We start from the raw sequence: 19,974 nt of genomic DNA on the forward strand, positions 1-19,974 counted from the left end.
TAATATTTAAAAATAACTTGACTTATATATTCATTGGTTATTTAAAACTACTTTATTTGTATTATTCCCTGTAGTTTAATTAAAACTATAGCGTGATATCTTGATTTATTTTATTTCTTAGGTACTTTTTTATTTAGAAAATCCATTCGATGAGACTTATATTTATATTTTACCAAGATTTTATTAGAATGGGCACGAAATGCTTGCTTAAATATTTATTTTATTTTTTACGGTCATTTCAATGTTAATTAAAAACATTTCAATCATATCTAAAGGCTTTTGTATAGCACGTTTTTTAAAACTATGACTATGGCTAGAAAAACGGCACTAAAACTATGGCTAGAAAAATCCGTACATATTTGCAAAGAATATAAGAGTCTAATATTAATTTACTGTGCATATAATATATATTTGATTAAAAGTTAAAACTAGGCTTTGATTGCGTTAGTATGAGGTTTAAGTTATAACTCCACAAAACCACGACGGTACATACCTGAAGTTTGTAAGTAAATGAATTAATTGAGCTTTAGTTTCTAAAGCTGAATAGCATTTAGTTTTGTTATCGTCCCTTTTGTAAAGTATTTACAAATTCGTAAGCTATCGATCTTGACTATAAAATACAACAATATAAATACCACCATAGAACAACCATTCCATTATTCAAAAGCAATTAAATTATAATTAAATAATCATTATAAAAAGAGGCAATGGAAATGTGACGTTTTATATAATTTAACGCTAAATATAAGAAAAGAAAAATAAATAGACTTGTCAGAGTCTTATAGCTATGTAAGACTGTACCTATATGCCCTTATATTTCTATACCCACTCCTCTCACACGGCAGTCACGTCAATATGATCTGCCGGGAACGGAAGCCATCTTAAAATCCCGCTCTTTGCCCCATCCCTCCTGTCTACCTTGGTTATTCCTTTAAAAGGGCCCCTTTTCTCCTACATACACCCTTCCGCCACCTTCTAATATTAGCAGCCCATGAACGCGAAACACCTTACCAAACTTTAGTACTGCTTAAATTTAATCATTTGTATTAATTAATAAAAATAAAATTTATATTATATTTGCTTCTTTAAATAGTACTGTAACAATAAAATTATTATGTGAAATAAAAATTGTAAGTGAAGGTTTTCCTGGAGGAAAGGTTTTCCTTCTTTGGTATCTTTTTAATGCTTAAAAATTTTTGCACACCTTCCACACTTCTGTAAAACCATGTAGAAGTATATTTTGTTTATTGTAGTCTTTTAAAATTATATTTTCTTTCTTCGGAATTAATTCGATTTATGCAGTTTTGCTTGCAGTGACAGATTTATTTTTAATTTTTTTTTCAATAAAAATTTTTCCTGTTTGGGTATAATATTTTTTTACCACTATTTCGTTTAGCTTTCCCCTGTCATATCCAGCAGTTTCTTCCTCTGATGATGAATCTGAAAGTTAAAATATTCAGCTTCTTTTTGTTCTTAGATCTGTATTGATTTTGCTCATACAGATCAGATCAAATTTTTACTGTTGAATTTTTATTTTAAATTTTAATTAGGTACAATGTCCTATTTTATTTTAAATTATGTACAAAGTCCTTGCGATTAAGCATTTGATTAATTATAGCATAATTTTCATATGCTTTAATAACTTTAATTATAATATTAATGGAATGATATGTTCAACGGTGACTGATTATCAGATCATCTCAATTAAAGTAATTTTATAAATTTTTTTAAAAACATAAAAAGTAGTAGTAGTTTTTATTTTAAAAAAGCTTTCATTTATATATTTAGTTAATTTCTCTTATATTTATATTTTTTATAAAAAAATATAGTTTATTTTGTACTGGAATCCATTTATATTTTTAACGGCAAATCTTATGTATTAGGTCCTTATAATGCAGATGACACGTTATTTACTTTCGAATAAACATGATTTGAAAAAGCACACGTTATTTGAACCCTTGTATAAAGAATATATAATTTTAATTTATTGTTATAAAATAAATTCATGCTTTAGTTAATCACGAAGTCTAAGAGAAAATATTGTAATGTTTCTAGATCGCAAATTAATTATTATTACTATCTATAAATAATATATATTTGGAGAGTAATGATACAGATAATTCGAAAAGTAAAATAAGTATCTTTATAAAATATTTTTAATTTTTTTTATAATTAATTTAATGTAGTTGATAAATCTAACATTTTTTTAGCAACTAAACTGAGTTTAAAAATTTTTTTGACCTGGTTATATTTTTATTATTATATTTACTTAAATATAAATAAGCATATGTAGCTGACACTACAAACTTTATTGTTCTTTTTTTTAATATGAAAAATAAATTTCCGTCCCACCTTGTATTTGCGGAAACGGAATCAAAATCTTATGATTGTATTAGTATTAGTACATATAAACTTATAGTGCCTTATATTCACATCCACACAGATCGTGCAGATTTAGAAGCGTTTGTTATATAGCTAAGCGCGCGAGCGAAGCGAGGGTAGGTAAGCGACTTTACCATAATCAAAACAAACGCCCCAAACTTAAATTGAGTTCGGTGCCGTCTTACTTGTACCTACATCTTATATACCACCGCCGTAAGATTACCGACATGACGATAATGTTTTGTTATATGCGGGCGCGGGGATGGCGCGACCGGGGGTGGCTTCGTGGGGGCTCCGAGGGGTGTTTACTGGGAGCCCCGCTGCGAGAAGTTTTGCAAACTATTATAATTATCTAAGTTCAATTCCTAACGGTGCTGCTGCTGCTGCTGCCACCATTCGCCACCCCCTCTAAAACAGGCTCCACCCCATCCGCACATGTGGGGGCGGCGGTCGGGATAAAGGATACGGCGGGGTACATCTGCTCGGAACAATTTCACTATGGAAGATTCATACAGTGCCAGGTACAAATGTTGCTCAAGAAAGCAACCAATTTAATCAGATACCTTCACAACGGAAACCTTACACGGAGTGTGTGGTGAAGGTACATACATATGGATATGGTATAAATGAGACGAGAGTGTTTATATGCTAGAGATGTATAACGAAGATTGAGGTAAGATATATTAACTATTTGCTACCGTGAGATCGACATTCAATATATCTTACATAAAAAGCACGCGACATTTTAACTATTATATTCTAAGACTTAACTTAACTTTATTATTTTATTTTATTTTACTCGAATCACATGAAAATAGATAAGAGTTTTGATATGTCAAGTAAATACTAGAAAATCCGTATTTTTTGTGCCGCAGAAAAACTGCGAAAACACTAATAGTAGATTGGGTAGAAAAATATTTAATTAAGTGGCAATATAATTATATTAAGGCAATACAAAAATTATAAAAATTTAAGTTGCTGCTTTTTTTTTAAGTTTTCGTTTTTAGATTATACTTTAACTTATAAAATATGCATTTTTCCTTCTGTTTTTATTATCTTAAATACTCGTGATAAAATTACACAAAAAAGGTATAAAATATTAAAAAAAATACTTATATTATAAATTTTATATTGCAAGAATTTCACGTTTTCCATTAACAAAATCAATCACTATTTTCGTTGTATGAAATTACTGCTGTGTAATTTTATTACATTTATATTTTTCCTTGTGTTATTTTTGCTGTAAAATTATATCAAGTGTTTATTATTTCTTTTCTATATAGACCTTAGTATTTTTCAATTTCTATCTCTAGGATATTAAAATTAATGATTATTACATAATTATTATATATTTTTTTATTCTCACGTATGAATATCCTGATAATTATTATTATTAACCTACTTCAGCACATAGATAATATTTTATAATTATTCAACAAAAAAATGTAAAAAACTTACTTTTTTTTTTAAAAACTTAAATTTGTAATGTTTAATTTTATCACTTATATTTTTTTTCTCGAGTATTTTTTCTGTTTAATTGTTTTACGTATAATTTTTTCTCGTGTATTTTTATCCTGACAACAATGAAAAGTACCAAATTTTATTACTAGCTGTAAAATAATAAATAGGACCTAAATAAAAAATGTATATGTTAGTAAAAAACTGCAATCGCTAAAATCAGTATTTTTTGTCATGTATGTTTTTAGATTTTTATTTAGTTAAAAAACAAAAAAAGCAGTTCAGTAATAAATAACAAGTAAATAAGCAGTAGTTAAATGTTTAGTTTTGAAATATCAGTAATTAAATTTAAATACATATACTATGCCAGGATGTTATTAGTTTAACTGATAGACAATAAATGAAATTGTTATATAAAAATCGAATATAAAATATTTTACTACAAAAATAATAGTTATATCGAAAAGTATTGTAGGTATGTATGTAAAGAAATAACTATTGTTTTAGTATTATTATAGTGGATTTGTCAACAATTTACTGACCGTTTATAAAAAATCTTTTTTTGCGTAATTTTATCATATGTATTTTTTCCGTTGTGTAATTTTTTCTGTTTTTTTTTTTCACTAAAAAATGTGTAAATTAATCGCATAAATTTTTTTTGATTGTGTTATTTTATAACATGTTTCGTTTTGTTCTTGTCATATTTTATTGTGCACGTAATTTTTACTGTGTAATTTCATCCTGACACTAATCTCATAAATAAAATATAAAGTTCCAAATTTAATAATTAGCTGTAAACAGTGGCGTGGCTAGGATATGTGCCGCCCAGAGCGATCTTGAAAGTTGCCGCCCCCCCAAACATATTTTGCAGGGTCATAAAATTAGCATTTCTTAAAATTTTAAATTGGTTATTAAAAAGCTCTTGTTATTCGTGGATTTATATATGTTTTTAGTGAATTCAGGGTTAAGAACCACACTAGACGATCCCATCGCAAATATGCCGCCCCCAAGCAAGTATGCCCGGGGCGGCCCGCCCCTTCCACCCCACCAAAACTACGTTACTAGCTGTAAAATTAATAAATGGGACTCAAATAAAAATGTATAGATACTAAAAAATGGATTTAAAAAAACTGCAAAGAATACATGTCTAAAATAAAAAAACTAAAGATTTATTGAAACGATATTTTTTATTATCTATGACCGCTTATAAAAATTCTTTTCTTGCGTATTTTTATCATATGTATTTTTTTCTGTTTATTTTTGTCACTAAAGAATGCGTAAATTTTTCATTGTGTAATTTTATTACATGTTGAATTTTTTTCTTGTGATATTTTATTACGCGTAAATTTTTTCTTACGTAATTTTTGATGTTTAATTTTATTGAATGTAATTTTTACTATCTAATTTCATCCTGGACATTTCATCATTGACAAAATTAAAAGTTCTTAATTTTAGAATTAGCTGTAAAACTAATAAATAGAATTACAATAAAAATGTATAGTAAAAACTATAAAGAATTCATCTCTAAAATAACAAAACTTAAACGGTATTTTTTGTCAAATAGGTAAAAAAATAGATTAGTAATAAGTGATTTGTAACCTAACTAAATAGTTAGTGAATTGTTTAGTTATTAAACAATCAGTTTTTTTATTTAATGATCAGTATGCTTGTCTGTTACAAGTTTTTTAATTTAATGTTTTTAAGAACTATAGTTTGGTATCTTTCTTGTGTAACTTTTGCTGTTAAATTTTGTCACAATAATGTGATATTTGAAGCGTGTAAAATTATATTTACGTATTTTTAATATGGGTTTATCAATAAGTTACAGACCTTCTTTAAAAAAATACGGATTAATTAAAATTATTGAATAAACATATATTAAAAATTTTATTAAACGATTCACTTAAAAGCTAATGACCATATATTCAATTCATTGGCTACTGGAACTTTTTATACAGATTTTATTACGAAAAAACATAATTTAATAAGTAATATACTTCAATAAATTATTATTACGATTAAAACAGTTTTAAATAAATTTTTACCTTTTTAAAAGCAAATAAGAAACCCTTTTTTTCTATACCATATTAACATTTAAATTATAAATCATAAAAACTGTTAAATTTAGATGTTTGTATTTTAATATTATTATATTTATAATACAATAACATACACAAAACATTTTCAAACAAATATATAAAAAAATAAAAATGGTTTTTATGATATATTTATAATTAAATTATATTTTTAGCAAGCATTCAATGAGCTAATATCTTTTAAAATTAAAAATACGGCACCCCAATTTTCCAAACCTTAAGTCCTTGAGATTTATTTATCTTAATTATAATAATAATAGTATCATATATGTACACTTAGGGTGCAGATATGATATTAATATTAACAATTATATGTTGTCTTAATATTATATGTAAGACTTTAAAATAAAGGTAAATATATGCATTTATTATTATTACTATATATAGTTGTTAAATTTATTATAAAAAAAATGCTTATGTACTCTTTAAATTGATTTATTTGTATTTAATAATTGTATAATTTGCTTGTAGGGTTCTGTGAAAATAAATATGTTAAAAAGCACTGTTTTAATTTAACTTATAAGATTCGGTCCATAATTATAATTATTTTATCATTATAAACCTGCATTCATATTTATGTATAGAACTTCACATTTGAATGAAATCACGGAACTTATTTGTGTTTGCTTCATTTACATTGTATTAACACAGTTGCTGGAAGCTTATAAATTATAAGTACTAAGGTTCATATTTTCCCATTTGGTAGTTCGTCGAAGTTTTGCAAGCATTTGGGGAGCTGTTTAGTTTCTTAGCGTAATCTCAATATTAATATTGTGTTGTTGTGCCGTTGTGCGCTGGGGGAGGAGGAGGAGGAGGAGCAGTTTTGTTGCGTTGTAACTAACTAATTTTAGATAAGAGAGAAATATTGCCACACCAGTGGTTCGTTTGGGTTCATTATGACCGTTTTACCGCAACATATGCAACTATTTTCTACTACCGATATAGAAATATCTGTAATATATGATCTGCTACATGTTATTATTTTCGATAAGGTACAAAGTTGAAAAATTTAATATTTATTTTTCACTTAATTATGACCTTAATTATCCATGCACATATTCTAGCTCATAAAACCTGCCGGTGTAGAAAAATCGCAGGGGTGTTTTAATTAGCTGCTTCAATTAGGGTCGGAAAAAATTCAAGTAAATTTCCCACCATCGCAGGCGAGCCCGGTAGGATTTTTAATTTATTTTCATTAGCACTTGTTGGTTTTAAACGGCGAAAAAAAGACATCCCCTGCGAGCTACACTTTCAACGTGGTAGCTCGAAAAAAAATTGAAATAAAACCTGAAAAAACCTAATCCTGCAAACATGGGGAAAAAACGCAGGGCAAGTTCATATGTACAGTTCTAAATAATTGATAATAAAATAAACCAATAACAAATAATTTTATTATAAAAAATAAAGTAATTAACTTTAATATGCATTGAGCTTTTCTACAAATAACTACGTAATTTAATTTATAAACTAAATTATATTTTTTGTATTAAAAATATGAAATCTAGCTATTGATTTGATTAATTACAAAAATGTGAGCAAAAGTTTTTTTTAATATTTCGACATAATAAAAACGAAAGTATAAAACATATTTTTTACAGTGAAAATATATAAAAAAATCTTAAACGTAATTTAAAATATTTTCTTATTAAATTTTCTCAATGCGGTAAATCTTATTTATATATAAAGATCAATTAATATTTAAAGCAAATTTTCCTTAACGTTACTTTAATGCAAGAAATAGTTTTTTATCAAATAATCATCATTATTAAATAAAAATTATAAAATTTATATTTTTCTAAATTGCCGCATTTAATTTTATTTTTCTGATAAATATATCCATTTTTTACGATACTTATATTATATATGTATTTTCGCTTAAGCTATAGTCAATTTAAGTTGTATGTTTAAGACCCTTATATAACAATAAAAATACACGGGTTTAAACTATGTACTTCAGAATCTAAATATTTATTGTCAGTACTTTCAAACCCTTTGTGTCATCACGGCACAATAGGTTAAAAATATATTCATGAGACACTTTTTGACTTGGCCTCGCACGAGCACCTAATTTGCATTACAAACAGGTACAAATTTGCGATGGCACCAACTTGACTATATCACTTAAACAGGCCTAATAGTCCCTCTTTTAACTCTTTTTCCACGGTGTTATTTTGAGCTCTCTCTCTAAAAAAAATCTCTTTTTTTCGGGAGAGAGTTTAAATTACTTAGAGCCGGTTTATCCGGCTCCAAGGGGTGTTTAATCCCGACAGGGGTGACTTTTTATTCCTTTTTCCCTCGAACCGCGCTTTTTTAACCTCCCCAGCTTGGAAAGGGTGCACTTTTTACAGACCATTTTCTCTATCCGCAAACGGGACATTTTATTTGGTGGCTTATTGGATTTTCGTGAATAAATTTATATTTATAATTTTGCGTCTGTATATGTGTACATTTATCGTACAGGACGTCTTTGTGTGTCAAAGTATAAGTGATCATGTATGCTTTCCATTAACTATTTACCTGAACCATCTCACAGTTTGCTTTACCTCGAGCGTGAATCGAGAATGAAGAAGACTATACCGTCGTGGCCATTATCTTTAAGATTTATGCAAAGAAGATTGTTGCTGTGCATATGCACGTGGTGATATACAGCATGATATTTGCTTATTCTATAATTTCAATATTTAATAATCATAATTTTATGGTGTATTTTTGTGGTTTAACTTGATGTTAATTTGTGGCAAGATAAAAACATAAATATTTTAAAGCATTTTTGAGTCGTTCAAAAATTTATTTTAGTACACTATAATATAGAATAATAAACTTAAAGTCACTAAGCTACATTTATTAACTTTTTTAGAACAACATTTTCAACTGCAGCGTTTCTAAAAACCATTTTTAAATTGATTTGGATAAGCAAAAGATTTTTATGAAATATAAAAGGCATTGGTTTATCTTAAAATAATTCGATTAGTCACACTTTTTCAAGTGCTTTCCAGATACCGTGCTTTTTCACCTGGCGTAAGAAATAGCAAAAGTTTTGGACCACACCAAACAGTGAAGCTCAGATGAGTAGATTTTAGTCAGCGCACTTTTTCTTTCTTTGCTTGTCAAGCAAAGCTTTTGTCCTTTGCCGGCCGCCCCATTAATGAGTCCACGCCCATCTGCATGGCATCCCACAGAGAGCATCCTTAAGCTGCTTCCATTTAGCAAGGTCAGCCAGGAGTTTGCATCACCTAGTCGTTCTGAAAATGACGACGTCAAAAAAATCAAGCAACTTTTAATAATAAAAAATGGTTATATTGTATAAATAGAGTAAATATTTTTATGTGTAATTTAATGTGTTCTGTATTTATTATTTTTAAGTGTGTTATGAAAAGTAATTATAATACATATATTATAAATAATTTATTTAAATAAGTATTTTATTAACTTAATTCCATTTTAAATAAAAACTGCTTTTTATTAATATCCTAAAATAAAACATACTGCAGAAAAAGTTTTATAATTTAAATTTACTTTTAATTATTTATACATTGTAGGTTTACGCATTTTAAAACAATAACTTAAAAAACTGTTGCATTTGACTCCCCTGGCATTCGAAAATTTAAGGACATTCTTCGCGCATGTGTCGCAATAAGAGCATGGTTGTTTACAAATTAAATACGAGGTCATTTAATACACACAAATGAGAAAAAAGTTTGGTTTGCTGATTTCGTTAAATCTAACATCAAATTTTGTATGGATGCCTAATCCCCCCTATAACGTAGTATTCCTATAACGATATCCCAATCTCTACGCTATAGGGAGATCGACTGTATACAATAGCTATATATGTTTTTTTGCATTTTTATGTTTTATTTATTTTCATCTAATATTTAAAAAAAATATATTTTTGTAATCTAAAAGAACTCCTAATTAATTTTACATAAATTTCTTATTTTTTTTTTATTAATATAAACTCGAGTTGAATTTATAAATAGTTTATGAAGCACTGCATAAATATATAGGATGTACTCCTATTATACATGCAGGTGGTGGTGTGAGTAGCCCGCTTAATAGAAAAGGTCTAAGCAGCGTTAATGCTTCGGCGAACGTAAGACAGCCACCATCCAACATCATCTTGACAAGAACCTTTAAAGATGAGAAACACCCCTAACCCTTCCCTAAACATCGCCAGTCCCCGCCACCCACGCAGCTCGCTAACCGTCTTTCATATTTAGTTTCTGCCACCCCTGCGGATCCATCATCTTACCCCGTTCCATTTTACGGGCACAGAAGTGTCGTATCGTGTGACGGTTTCCAGGTATTACATAAGACTATAGCTTACTGTAGATAATTAATTTCGCTAATGTATATAATACAATGTAGCTGAGATGCTTGTAATGTAATATATTTAATTTATCTGCGCGATAGATAGATGATGAATAATTTATCAATGCGTGTTTAGAACTTGTGATTTACAAACTTAACTTAATGCCTAAAGCACTGGGGATACAATGAAAAATATGTATGTCTAAATACGTACATAGAAATTTACTTAATACAAATATTATTGACATTCAAGTAATTCATAAACATATACTAAATTAAAAACTGCAATGTGTAAAAGAACTGTTTCAATAAAAATCTATAATTTATCTCTCGCATAATGTGGCAAATGGCTATGTATGTAAAATGCTAACTAACAAACAACTTATATTGTTTGAAGTCGTCGCATTTATCATAACTATAATTACATATTTTGCTTCATTAGCGGCCATTTTTAATTTCCTTCTTCAAAGCTTTCATCCGAGCGGATGTTGCAAGGGTGGGTCTACTGAAAGGCGCCTAATTAAAATTTCTCATAGTGGGCAAACGGGGTGGTTCTGTATTCGTGTCTATTGCTGAGAAAAGTATTACATTTTAATATAGTAGTAATAGTAATAATGAAAGTTGTTTCTGAACGCGAGTTCTTTGTAACGAAATATTTTATAATTTGTGCAGAGCTAAAACCGTAAGCTGAGATAAAGCTTAACGTATATTTTAACAAGAATACATACCTTTGTATCTTTGCTTATGTAATATTATATAAAATTATAATAGGTAAGATTATTATTAAAATTATTAGATTTGCGTGGTTTTGTATCAAATATGACATATTTCTTAACTGCTCTTAAATACAGATTAATAAAATATTTTAATAGCATATGATATTGATAGCACTACAACAATTTCACACTATTTTTTTATATTTTAAAAATACTTATTTGTGTTGTATAAAAATCATTTTCACTATTAAAATTAACTTTATTGACATTTATTATGATTTATATTATAATTATAATTATTGATATATATTATATATAAAAGCAAAATTGCAATAGATCAGTATAAATTTGTCTTTAATTGATTATTGTTACATAATACACATATACACACATACACCCCTGTATATAAAGCGTATTATATATTGAAGGTTCTTATGCAAAGAGGCACCGCTCCCCGACCACCCCCATCCCCTATTACTTCGCTTCGCGCTATGGCTGAGACACACGTCTCTTCCTTCGCTATAAGTCACCTAACGAAGACACCTTCTTCCACCCCGCCTAGCCTAAGGGTGTGTAAGGGTGTACCTACCGCCTCGAACGAACGAACCACCCCCGCGGTGAAAAACACCCCCATTTGCCACCCCGCAGATGCCGCGCGCTCTCGCTTGTAAAATAACTTTGACAGATCTACTTACTTGCTGTGCAAATTAGGCGGATGTCAAACGTTGGTGCGCGTGAATGTTAGAAATAAAAAATGTGTAATAAAAAAAGAGAGTCACTGAATTCAGGACTTGCTATTAGCTTTCATACATTTCGTGCTAACATTTGCATAAATAAATATTGTATTCAAAATTCACATATTATTTTTGGTAAAATGCAAAAAGTATATTATTAAGGTTATTTATATAAGAAAAAAATTAAAGTTAAAAATATGTAAGTTCACTAAAAAAATCGCAATTTTTTTATAAACCAATAACGAAATAATCTGACTTTGAATGAACTTGGTCGTTAATATAAAACACATAAATAGTCGTTTTTATGTATAAACGTTTATTATAAGAATAAAAATACATATGTAGGTACATTATTAACCATTTTCTAGAAGAGTTAGATAAAATAAGACTTACATTAATAAAGCATAAGATAAAAAGGTAAAAATACCAAAAACCGTAAAGAAAGTGGAATAAAATATACATAAATAAATATTAAGCTTAAGACTATAAATAATTTTTGTGGTATTAAATACCTGTCTAATTTAAATTTGGTCTTGTCATACTCACCGATTCGTAATTGGTTATTATGATCTTGCGTAATATTTTAACTATATTTTTTGCAATGATTAAGGCAACATTTTTTAATTATTAATATTATAAATATTAATAAAAAATCTTAAGGTTAGTATTAAAAGATATGTTATGTATTATTTATATGGCTTTGATTTTATTACTAGCGTTACTCCACACCGAGCAAGCGTTTGTTATTACCATTTTTATCAACTATTCATTTAGTGAAATATACAGTTTTTTGTAATTGCGCTTTTTCTGTTAAAAATCGGTTTTTGTACCGTATTGCAACTTGCAGTATTTAACGACTATTCAATTTAAAATACTAATTAAATAATAGCTAAATTAAATAATTACATAAAAATAAATATATGTTAATAATTTAATTTGCCATCTTTTTGAAATAATTATTAAATTATTTTTTAAAGACATTTATTTAATTTAACTTAAATAAATTAAATTAAATTATATCTAAAAAATATTTTTTAAAATTAATTATTTTATAATAATAACACAATCTTATATATTGTAACTTTGAAATTTTAAATAATTTATTTCATTATTCTATTAAATAAACTTGTAGTATTTAATGATTAATATATTATTTAATTTAAAATACTAATTTTTCATTTAAAATAATAATTTAAAAGATTGGTAAATTATTTATGTTTAGTTTTTAGCAAATTAAGTATTTTATTTTTTTTAGCAAATATCATAAATGTGCTTAAGAATTCTATATTGTATCAAAAATTTAATTCTTAGTCATTAAGACAAAGGAATTAATAGCGATAATGAAAAACTTGTATGGGGGTCCGATTAATTTAATTTAGAACTTGTTTTAAAGCAAAAAACTATTTTTTTAATATTTTATTTCGATGCAGATATTCTATTTTGATGCATAATACTAAGCTTGTTTCGAAGCAAAATACTATTTTTATGGGATCATTTTTTTTAGCAAATATCATAAAGGTTATCGAGAGCTCTAATCAGTATAAAAAATTCAAGTCTTAATATTTGAAACGAACGAAATAACATTGTTAATCAAATGGCAAGTCGCATAAAAGCTCGTATGGGGGTCCAATCACTTTAACGTAAAACTTGTTTTAAAGCAAAATACTATTTTTTTATATTTTATTTTGATGTAAATTTAGCTTCTCAACACTTTTTGTAAGAAATATTTTTTAGTTGAAATTTATCCCACGAAGTTATGATACTTTAAGTTTTTAAATTTGCCGCCATTTTGAAAATAAATTTTATGTATTTTTTTCATACAGAATATTACAGAGGTGCTTAAGAATTCTATACGATAACAAACATTCAATTCTCAGTAATTATAACAAAGGAATTACTAGCCTTAAGAAAGTCATTGAAAAGTTTGGAGGGCCGAACGAATTTTAGTTGATTTGTATAAAGTTCTTTAAATTAGTAATTGCGTTTGATATACTGATCTTGTTATCTTCTTAGTTTCTGTTCACAAACGTGAAAGTTTTCGTATTTATAATTTGAGTGCTATGTGTCTCACACTATTAAAGGTTCCAAGAATGTTGCTAAGCATAACTTTGTTAAGTGATCTTCCCGGAAGTTATTACGTATTATATTAAAGAACCGGTATAAACAAATTTGAATCAAGAATATTTCTTGGAATGACTCTACTTAGAAAGTAGTGAAAATTATGAAACCTTTGAGAAGCTTCCTCTTTACACATAACCCTATCGATTCCGCGACATCTCCACGCTTCCTCACCGCAATAAAATCCGCCATGCGAAACCGCCAATTCTCGAGAAGAGAAAACGATCGATCGAGGCCCGCCGAATCGAGAGCGCCCCGGGCGCGATATTTATCAAAGCGCTTTGATCGCGGCGTTAATTAATTTCCATCTCGCCTCCACAAACCAAACGACTCCATACAGAGCCGCCTCACGGTTTGACAACCGGTGGCGCAAGTGTGTTCCGCGTCGTAGACGCGCTCGCCTAAGAAACACACCCTTATTTCTGTTTTATTTGGCGGCGTGCGCGAGAGCATTGCATCTTCGTCCTTTTCCATCACATGGAACGTGAACACCTGTGCGAGGGAGACGGCGATACGGCGCTTTTATTATATCGGATATTAATATCGAGACGCCGTTTCCGGGACGCCTGTATATAAATAACAATGTAAAACAAGATTTTGCCACAAAATAGAATAAATATTTTTTTTAAATCAAATGATTATAGATTTTTTAACAGCTTTGCTTATTTTTATTATTATTTTTTTATTTCTTAGATATAAGATTGAGATTCGTAGTGTAGTTTCAAGTAATGTTTTAGATTCAAAGTTATGATTAGGATGCTTACACTATAGATTTTTTTTATAAAATGTTAGTTTTTGTTACAGGTCTAATCAAATTATAAAATTTATTTTTTGCAATAATATCTCGTTTTTTAAAATAAGCAAAAACACAAAAATATTTTATAGACATATTAAGAGGATATGTTCGTAGTACATTTTTCATAAAATTTAGCATTTTATATTCAAATTATGAATTTTCAGAGTAGACAATATTTTTTTTACGAAATATCTAAGAACCTTAATATAATTTTATAAAATATTATTTTTTGTGTTTGTACTAATGTTTAAACTATACATTAGTTAATGTTTTGTATTTTTTGCTAGCTTATTCATTTTTGTTATAGTCGCTTTTATAATTTTTGACGTGTCATGTATTTCGATATTATTTTTTATTACCGTTTTTATCAAATAAATTTTATCATTTAATATTTTTTTCACGTCATTATAAATTGTTTTCTTACGTTAATAGCACCACTAGCTTTTTGCAGTTATCACTAAAAACATATTTAAAAATAAAAATATATTTAAATTAATATAATAACGATTTAAATTATCATTTAATTAATAAAGATATTTTCATTGATGTCTCTGAGGAGCTGGTACAATCATTGTAGAAATGAGCGCATATTTTATTGTAAAAACATATTTAAAAATCCGTTTTTGCAATAAAAATAAGTTTCAAATAAAATTATGTTTTTTTTTAATAATAATAATAAAATCAGCAGCAAATTTACAATGATGTTTTCAGCGATAGCTAGCTGATACAATAATTGTAAAAATAGTCGCATATAAGTTTTTTAAAAATAAAAATAGATTTTATATCGAATCATGTTTTTTGTTATAATTCATAATATATTAGAATCAGGTCATTATTTACAAAGATGTTTTCAGAAATAGCACGAAGAGCTGGCACAAAAATGTCGGAATAAAAAAACATATTTACTAATTAGTTTTTAAAGCATATTTCTTAAACTAGCAACATATTTCAATAGCAGCCTAATAATATATTGTACAAAGATGTAGATGCAATGTAGAAATAGGTGCACTACTTTTTTAGAACTAAGCTTAAATTTGAATTTAAATCACGTTATTATAATTGAATCAACACCTAAAATACAATGATGTTTTCAGCTATAGCTACGAGGAGCTGGTAAAATCATGATAGGAACGAGCGCGTATTTTTTTGTTTATTTAAAATAGTTTTTTATGTTAAAAATTATGTTTAAAGAACAATAATATAACTATCACTTTATATACAATAATGTTTTCAGCTATAATTACGAAGAGATAATTCATTTAACGTCGGAATTAGGACATTTTTTTTGTTTTTTTTTTTAATATATTTAAATATTAAATCTTTTTTCTAATAGTCATATATTTAAATCAGTGGCTTATGTACGAAAATGTTTTCATTGATAGCTACGATGAGCTGGTACAATCATAATGGGAAAAGGCTTATAATTTAAATGTTAAATACATACATAGTTTAAAATTAGTTTTTTAGAACTAATAACATATTTAAAATCAGATTATGATTTTTTAATAATAACAAATTTAAATCAGCAGCTAATTTTCAAAAATGTTTTGAGCAATAGCTTCGAGGAGCTGGTATAATCATTGTAGAAATAGGGAAATATTTTTTTGGTAAAAACATATTTTCAAATCAGTTTTTTTGCACCAATATAATATTACAATACAATGTCGTTTTTCTTAAGCAATCAAATAGTAATTGCTTATGTTTCGAAAGATTGTAAATAAATAAATAAAAAACAAAAAAAGATAATGTTTTTAAAATAATTAAAAAATTTAAATCTGCACTTGATGTACAAAGATGTTTTCAGCGATAGCTACGAGAAGGTGGTACAATTATTTAAGAAATGAGCGTATATTTACTGTTAAAAACATATTTGTATTTATTTTTAGAAATAATAACAGATTTCAAATCAGATTATGATATTTTAAGAATAATTACATATTTGCATCACCGGCTAATGTACAAAAATATTTTTAACGATAGCTATGCGCAGCGGTTATTTTTTTTATGAATATGTATTTTTTGTTGTTGTAAACATAGTTTTCTATAGTTTGTAATATATTTAAATTAAGACAATTTTTTTCAAAATAATAATTTATAGGATTTAGAGCAAAATATGCAAAGATGTTTTCATCGATAGCAACGAAGAGATTATTTTATTAATTGGAAAAGATTTTCATATTTTTCGGTGTACGACACCAATTTTTTTTACGTATTTTCGTGTATTAAAAGTTATGTACTTATATATAAAAAAAATAAAAATAATTCAAATGGCAAATATAGAAATATTTAGACTGTATAAAATATTTTCTTAGTCTGTAAAATTAAGTGTTTTTTGTTGAGTTTGTAATTTTTTTGTTTATTTTCCAAAACTATATAGGAATCTTTAAATCAATGTTTATTATAAAATAAATATTTTTTCGTGTTTTTTTCCGAGGTATAACGATTATTATTTTATTTTATAAAATTAAAATTACATTCTTTTAAGTTTGCCTTCAATATTTTAATACAATTTTATGATAAAATACTTAATAGCGATTTTATTTGTTTATAGCTTATTATAATGAAGTACCTTAAACTTAACTTTAACTAAAGTAAACATAGCAAATGATATATTGTTTATGTATTTTTATTCAATAAAAATATGTAATGTGGTGCTTACAATAGAGTTATTATTATGTACTTAAAAAACGAGACTTTTTACTGTATATATATTTTTTATATTTATTATTTAATCTAAAATAAAAAAATATTATACTGAACGTACTTATAACCATGTAGTGTGAAAAATTGTTTTTAATTTAATTTTTAAATATATACTATATATAATTTTGTACTGATAATGGATATCTATTTGTATCGTATAACTAGATTTTGACAGTTTGAAGAGTATACAATTTTAAACAAATCAAAAAAATCTATTCAAAAATGTGACACTATTGTTGCTTGAATTTATACACTCATAAGACACATACAAGCTCATTGAATGCCATATGATGGTATGTAATTAAAAGTAAAGAGTTGTGTAAAATTGGACGTCTTTTATACCGGGTCTTGACAATGCGGCGTAGGTTTTCTGATACGACGCTTCATTTCCGGCTCTCCGGAGCGGACCGGAAGTTGGTCAGATTTACAAAATTCTCTTCCGTAGCGTTATGTTGTAAATGTGCACGTGAACGCATATTTCTGGTTGTATATATAGTTTGGGTGCCTATCTAAAATAGTTGCAATCTACGGATCTGTATAATATTTTACAAGCAATATATTTTTGTTTCACTATAATATTTTTAACAACAATAATAAATAATGCATGATTTTAACGGCAATAATAAAAAAATACTGAAAATATATAAATAATATTTATAATATTAAAGCTTTCAGAATATTGATATACATATATTAGTATGAGATTAAAGCCTAGGGCGGTATGGGGTTTCGTACATCATAATGTCATCAAGTTTAATAGATTTAATTTTATTAAAGTAAATTTGATTAAATACACATAAAGTGGATATAAGATAGTAGTAATTAACAATTACTATATTCATTAAAATATTTTTAAGCACTTATTATAATAAATACTGATCTAATATTAATATACTTCCCTGCATTTATTTTTTTCAGCCGAGCGACAATTTTAGAATTTTTGCCTAGGGCAGTAAAATAACGGGTTGTTAGGATTGCGAGGGATTGAAGTAATTATAAGCATGGATGATTTTTTAAATTAACACGGATGACTTTATTAGATTGCAAAGTATGGAAACGTGTACCTTTATTTTTGTTGGCTGAGAAACAAACTAAAAACAATAATAATATATTATAGCAATGTAGTACGCATTTTGAATATTAATATATTTCCCAATCTAAATTAATAATTATCATCAGAAGTTTATAATAAATTAATAGTTGACCAAAAAGTTAACCAATTACGTACAGTTGATTGATTAACGACATCAATTATTACGTTCGGGAAATAAAGTTGAATTAACTTTATTGGTTCAGGCTTCCGACATTAGTTTACTATAATTAAAAATAAAATATTTTAGGCAATGGATGATGAACTATATAAACAATTTGTAATATATTAAATACATGTGTATGTTTTGCTACTTATTCATAGATATGTAATTGTTAAAGTATTGTTAGTGGCAAATTCCCCTATTCGATACTAGATGTCACTAGACGCACGATACGTGTATGACAACTAAGTTTATGGATTAGGAATACTGTCTAAATGATATTTAAATATTTTCATATAGTCAGCTAACAATATTTTTAGGAATAGAACTTGATTTTGTATGTAAAAAAAATATTATTTAAAATGAAAATTGACATATAGATGTCGTTAATAGTAAGAATGTTATTATTTTAATATACAAGCGATGTCTTTAATAAACTGTTTATTAATAAAATAATATCTATTTATCTGACATATTTGCAATATATTTTTTTTATAATGAAATATTTGCATTTTTAATTACAATTTAAAATAAAGATGACGCACTTTATGATTTTAATTAGTATTTAATTTTAAAAGTTTATAATACATTGCATGATTTTATTGTAATGATGCATATATTATGAATTTATAATAAACGATTTTTTAATATTTAATTCAGCATATTTATATAATTTACCAATAATGTGGCAGTAAATGTATTATCACGAGCTTAGGTTAAAATATAATTTGTACTTTCTAATTAAATAAATTTGATGTTTTAAAACATCATGAATTTTAAGATCAAATTGTGTATTTAAGTAGTAAATACAATATATATTAAGGGTAGTTAAAAATTGATATGTAATGTGTGTAGATATTAAAAAACACTGGATAGAAACTTTATGGTTCTAAATTTTAAGCCCTTTCACAGACTTATTTATGTTTTAAGAAAATATGTATATTACAACGAAGTATAATACATACTTATTTAAAAATATTTCTATATTGTTTTAATTACATTAATTTAATATTTAATATTTTTTATAAGAAATATATTATTTTATATTATTACTATAATACTTCCTTATGGTTTTAATAAATCTCGCTGTAGTATTATATTTTTATTGCAAATCACTTGATCATTTTAATAAAAAAAAAACATATATAATAATAATTATAAATATAATTATTATTATAACGCTATTTATTTGTATATAAAATAGGTATGTATATATTTCATTATTATTGATGAAAACAATTAAACTATGAATATGTTTTCTTATTTTTGACAATAAGTCTATAGTTATTTCTAAACCACGTCTATAAAATTTAGTATTGCCTTCTGTTTATTATATTTTTTAATTTAAAAAAAACACGGTTTTTGGTTAAAATTAAATAAGATTTATTATATATATTTATTAACGGT

Source organism: Plectrocnemia conspersa, unplaced genomic scaffold (genome assembly GCF_051122295.1).
Source record: "Plectrocnemia conspersa isolate PC_06_02 unplaced genomic scaffold, ASM5112229v1 ptg000008l, whole genome shotgun sequence".
Taxonomy (NCBI): domain Eukaryota; kingdom Metazoa; phylum Arthropoda; class Insecta; order Trichoptera; family Polycentropodidae; genus Plectrocnemia; species Plectrocnemia conspersa.